Genomic DNA, 5,188 nt, shown 5'->3' with positions numbered 1-5,188 from the left:
CATAGATACTACATCTATGATAATGACATCCATTTGCTGGTTTTGGACAACTCTCACAGTAAAATGTTACTGCAGGAGAGTTGCTCAAAGCATACACAGGTACCTAAAATCTGAAGGTGCTACTCAGGGGCCAAGGAGTGTAGCCTTTCCTCCATACTTAGTTTCTGTAAAACACAGAAAACAGGCAAGCAACAGGGCTACAGTAACCCCAATAGCATCAGTTTCACTATCTCCAAACATACCAGAGATACAGGCTAGATATTAATTAAAAGCTTAGTCTAGTGCAAATAATTACAGTGTAAAAAGCTGAAGTGGGCAAGATTCAAATGAAATATTTTCATGTTTGTGCTTCTCATAGTACTGGCACAAATTTCAGTGGAGAAAATATAAGAAGCTTAAATATACTCATGCTTATAATAGAATTTGTAAATAAAACGTCAGGAAGTATCCACAGTGAGAATTAATTAAAATGTAAGGCTTTTTCTAATGCCAGGAAAATCTTACTGACTGTGGCTGATCTTTCCACCTGCATTTCCATCCTTTTCACACTCTCATTTGCTCTCTGTTGTTGGTTTTGTTTTTTGGTGTGGAGCTGTTTTCAGACTCTTGTCAGTGAAAAGCACCATGCAGCTTGGCTGGATTCTGTGAGCCCTTTGGCATCAGGAGGACCTGAAAGTGATCCCAAGAGTGTAGAAATAACTCATTTTAGGGTAAAAAGTTGGAGCCTGTACCTATTTGAGGCATTCCCATAGGTCTTGTTGAGTGTTAGGTGTGTGTGGTAAGGAAATGTAAGAGCCAGGTTTTAACAGGGGGAAAAGCTCAGCATTCTCAGAAATTTTTAAGTCAGGCATGGGTGCTCAGCACTCCTCAAAATCCAGCCCTGCATGATGTAGATTTTGAAACACAGGATAATTTCCACACTGGAAGCATCTATGAGTTTTGATACTAGCAGTCCCCTGAGAAATCAAGACAAAAACATACCAATTTATTTGGATTTTACAAGGAAATAGAGCATAAGCTTTATAAATTTATGTGTTTCCTTTGCACAGAGGCCTTCCTACTGAACAATACCATGATGTCACTCAGCTGGCAAAAAAAAAAAAAAAGGGATGTGTGTATGAATGATGAACTTTAAGTTTAAATTTTCAGTTAACCAGATTGTGAAGTTAGAGAATACAGCAGCAAACTGAATATTCAGTCTACTGTGATCATATGAAGTGCAGCTATGCTATGAAATCAAAGGGCCATGTTCTGTAAAAAGAGATTAGCTAGTAACAGAGGACAGCAAACACAGAAATTCAGTGGCATTGTGCCACTTCAGTTCAAGTAGCTCTTCAACAAGGATCTCTGAGTTTGCTTTACAGGTTGCCTATATTTATCAACTAGTAATACTCAAAAATATTAGCCTTTCCACTTGTTAAAATCCAGATCTGACTGAAGTACATGAAGTAATCATGACACCATATGTATTTCAGTCCATTTTTCTCATACATATTTATACATATGTATTTTTAGAGGAGGCTTGCCAGGGATTATTTTCCTCATTGGTCCTGTTCAAGAGGTATTTGAGTCAATTTGGGTGCTATGGTACTTTTGCAATCCAACATTTTGCCACTTGATGGCACCAGCAAAACACTTGATCAAACTATGCGGATTTTAGATTAAGGTAGTTTGAAGCATAGATGTAAATTCTTCAAAAAGAGAAAATAAACAACCTCTTCTATCAGTATAGATGAGTATATTAGAAACCTGAGAATAATTCTGTGATGATTTCACAGTTAACTGTAGAGGGCTGTGAGGTGCATTCCTCATGACAGGCGCTCGCCTGAATGGGTCATCCAGGGACACAGGCTGAGAGATCCCAGCACCTTTCCAGGGATTTTCTTCCTTAGCAGGAAGCAACCAGGGACTGCTGTGACTCTGTGCCCTTGTGTCAGCTGTATAAGGAGGAAGGAGATTTTACAGGAGTAGGTCAAATTCTGCCCCCGTACACACTGAAAAGTACATAACCTTGGACTCTGAATGTTTGATCAGTAGATCATTAAAATGTTTTCTCTGTTATTATGCACTCACATCTTAACCTGAAATATGCTGGGTCTCTAAAAATATTTTCATTCGTCCTAGTTTAAGCATTTTATTTCCATATAATGTTCTTTTTTCTTGGTCTTTAAAAAAAGACCTTTAAATTGGAGGAAAGAATATATCCTTGAAAGGAAAAAGTAAAACCCACACACAAAAACTCTTCCACGTTCATAGTCCAAGGTCTTTCAGAGCAAATATTCTTCTTGCCATCAGAAACTATTAAATGGTGACAGCCACATGGAACCTTTCCTGAAAAATGCACTCTGAGTGGTGCTAAGCAGACCTACCTGGGAGCTATTAACACCCAGTTTATTTACCTTATAGCCTGTGAGGTCTCCTTTGAGCCATTACTGTCTTTTGTGGGAAACTAATTACAAGGTATTTCCAATAACTCTTTACACTTTCATGGACCAGCAATGCCCTTGCCTTAAAGATGAGCACTATCTATCCTTGTGCAGTTTTGCACACGGGAATCAGTCACTGACTGGCTGCAGATGGGCTTTGCTCAGTGCACTGCCAGTGGGTCACTCACACATGCCCTCCCAGTCAAAGGCACTGGACAAAAGGAGTTGCCTCTTCACTTCTATAGGTGTAATGGGTCCTCAGATTCACAACAAACAAGACCACAAAAATTAAGAAAGGTGATGAAAAACAGGTTTCAGCTTCTGCCAAGAGCCTTAGTTATACACACACGCATCAGGCTAGACCATTAGCAGCTGTCCTCCCACAGACAAGCCACAGCAATACGGCTTCCAGTAGGTTTAGTGACAGCATACAATGAATGAAAATAGTTTTGTTAAGCTTTTTGGGTTGGTGGCAGGGTTTTTTGGGGTGGTGGTGGTTTTTTTGGGGTTTTTTTTTTTTTTTTTTTTTTTTTGCTTTGTGGGTTTTAATATGGTTTTGCTGTTTATCAGGCCACAAAGTATTCACATTCCTCTGGCTGTCTCCCAGCTCCTTGACCCATGGTGGTTCCCAGATCTGCAGATTCCTGACCAAGCAGGATTTAAGGTTAGGCAAGATAAGTGATTGCCTCCCTATGCAAGAATAAAAGGCTGTAGAGAAAGGCAATTTATACACTTGAAACAATTTATTCTCTACTTGTAACTTCCTTTCTGTTAAAATTGGCAGGAGTGATGCATCTGATTCTCTTAATAATTTACAGAATACATGGGAAAGCAACAGGAAAGAGAAGCAAAATGTTCTCTGGCCTGATCTAGAAAAGAAGGTGAAGGTCATGAGGCTGCCCACGCTGCATCCCTTTCAGGCCAAAACCACACTTGAGAAAAGAAACAGATTTTTAGAGGCCCCTAGCATGTGTCAGAGAGTAGGAAAGTAGCACTAAGTGGGACACCCTCATGAAGGTCACACAGGTTCCAATGTCTCTCTTATTACTATCACTGCACAAGTGCCTCTCTCCACTTAAAGCTCTGCCATCACGAGGGAAGCTGCAGAACTACTGTGCAGAAGCCAGAGCGTCCATAAGGATATTCCCTCTCATGTGAAACTTGATTTATGCCTACTTTATAAAAAAGTGATTGAAGAGTGCTCATAGTCCACTCATTGCTAGGGAAATGGGATGGTGCTCATCTGCACAACTCCCTGGATTTTTTTCTGGGCCTTTCCAAACTGGGAGCATAAATCCTGCCACCACGAGCCTTGACTTCTTTTCACTGGACAAACTCCATATGCTCTGTAGACTGAACATAAAGGGGCAGATGATATAATACTGACCAACTTTTCTTCTGTGATAGTGGCAGACTCCACTAAAAGCAAAAGTCTAATAGAACTCCAGTGAAAACAGTGCTAAATTTTAAAAACTGCTAATATCTTGCTTACTTTCCAGAAAAAGCTCTACCTTTCCTCTTTCTCTTCTGCCTTCCATTCTGGGTGGCTTCAGGCCACAGTATGAGTATGAGTTTTAAAAATATAACAAATATTCAGAACAACCATATACCCTTAAAAATGCAAAACTTTGCTGGCTGTTACAAGCTGAGCTCAGAAACCTTCTCTAAATCATGGCAGTCATGAAAATGCATGTTCATCCTTATTTTATTGCTATCTTAAGTTTAGATGTTAAAATGAAAAGTGATATACAATGGTAGTTAAGTAGTTCTGCCATGCCAGAGCTCAAAGCAAATTGACTGTCGTTATTTATGTGTATGTGTATCAGCACTATGTCCAATTATTGCAGTGAAAAATGTAGCAAGTCACACTGCAACACAACAAAACGGAAATTGAAAACACTTCCTAGCATTTGTTTTCAATTCTCATTCTGTTACCATAATACAGCTGTAACAGAATGTAAATTGAATAGAAATACTAAGAAGTATTCTACATATCTACAGCACTGGTAGATATACAGTAGAAATAAATGGAAAATCAACTGGAACTATCTGTGGAATAAACTTTCAGAGATTGCTGGTCTGCATGGCATTTTTATAAAGTATGGCATTTCTATAAAGGCTTCCATTATGAAGACAGATGTGAACTTCGAATCAGAGTCCCAGTTTGTTATAAATGCAACAATATACAAATGGTTGCCAGAATTCAACACTTTAAGTCCTGTTATCTTTGTAGCACCACACATTAAAAGCAGATCTTTTGTTCAGCTCAGCTGAAGCATGAGTTATGCTGGCACAGCAATTTGTGAGATATCACACCTCATGTTGATTGCAGTGAGTCCCAGAGCATCACAGCACAGATTTCACAATGAAGTGCATGACTTGTGTATCTTGTATCAGAATGTGTGAATAAAATTGATCAGGCAGTTGAAGTTTATCTTTAAAACACCCATGTTAGTATGGAAAGAAATAAGCACACGACTGTATTTAAACTCTTTTTTGTGAAGGGACTTATTTCCTCTTTGTAACTCTGCAACGCTTATTTTTATAGAGATCAATTCAGTGATGGAGTGGCCCAGCTGCACCCTGAGTCACAGATGACATGGAGAGAGCTTGGGTGCAGCTCCTATGCCACAGCTATGTCATTAACCAGGCTACTGAACAAACCCCAGCCATGGGAGGATAGAGCCCCTGCAGGAACTGCTAAGGCTGAAATGAAAGAATTCCTGCAGGGCTGATTAACATCCCAACTGTTCTATGTCCTC

This window comes from Ammospiza caudacuta, chromosome 1 (assembly GCF_027887145.1).
Source record: "Ammospiza caudacuta isolate bAmmCau1 chromosome 1, bAmmCau1.pri, whole genome shotgun sequence".
NCBI classification, from domain to species: domain Eukaryota; kingdom Metazoa; phylum Chordata; class Aves; order Passeriformes; family Passerellidae; genus Ammospiza; species Ammospiza caudacuta.
The sequence above is the reverse complement of the archived record's forward strand: the minus strand, read 5'-3'. Positions refer to the sequence as shown.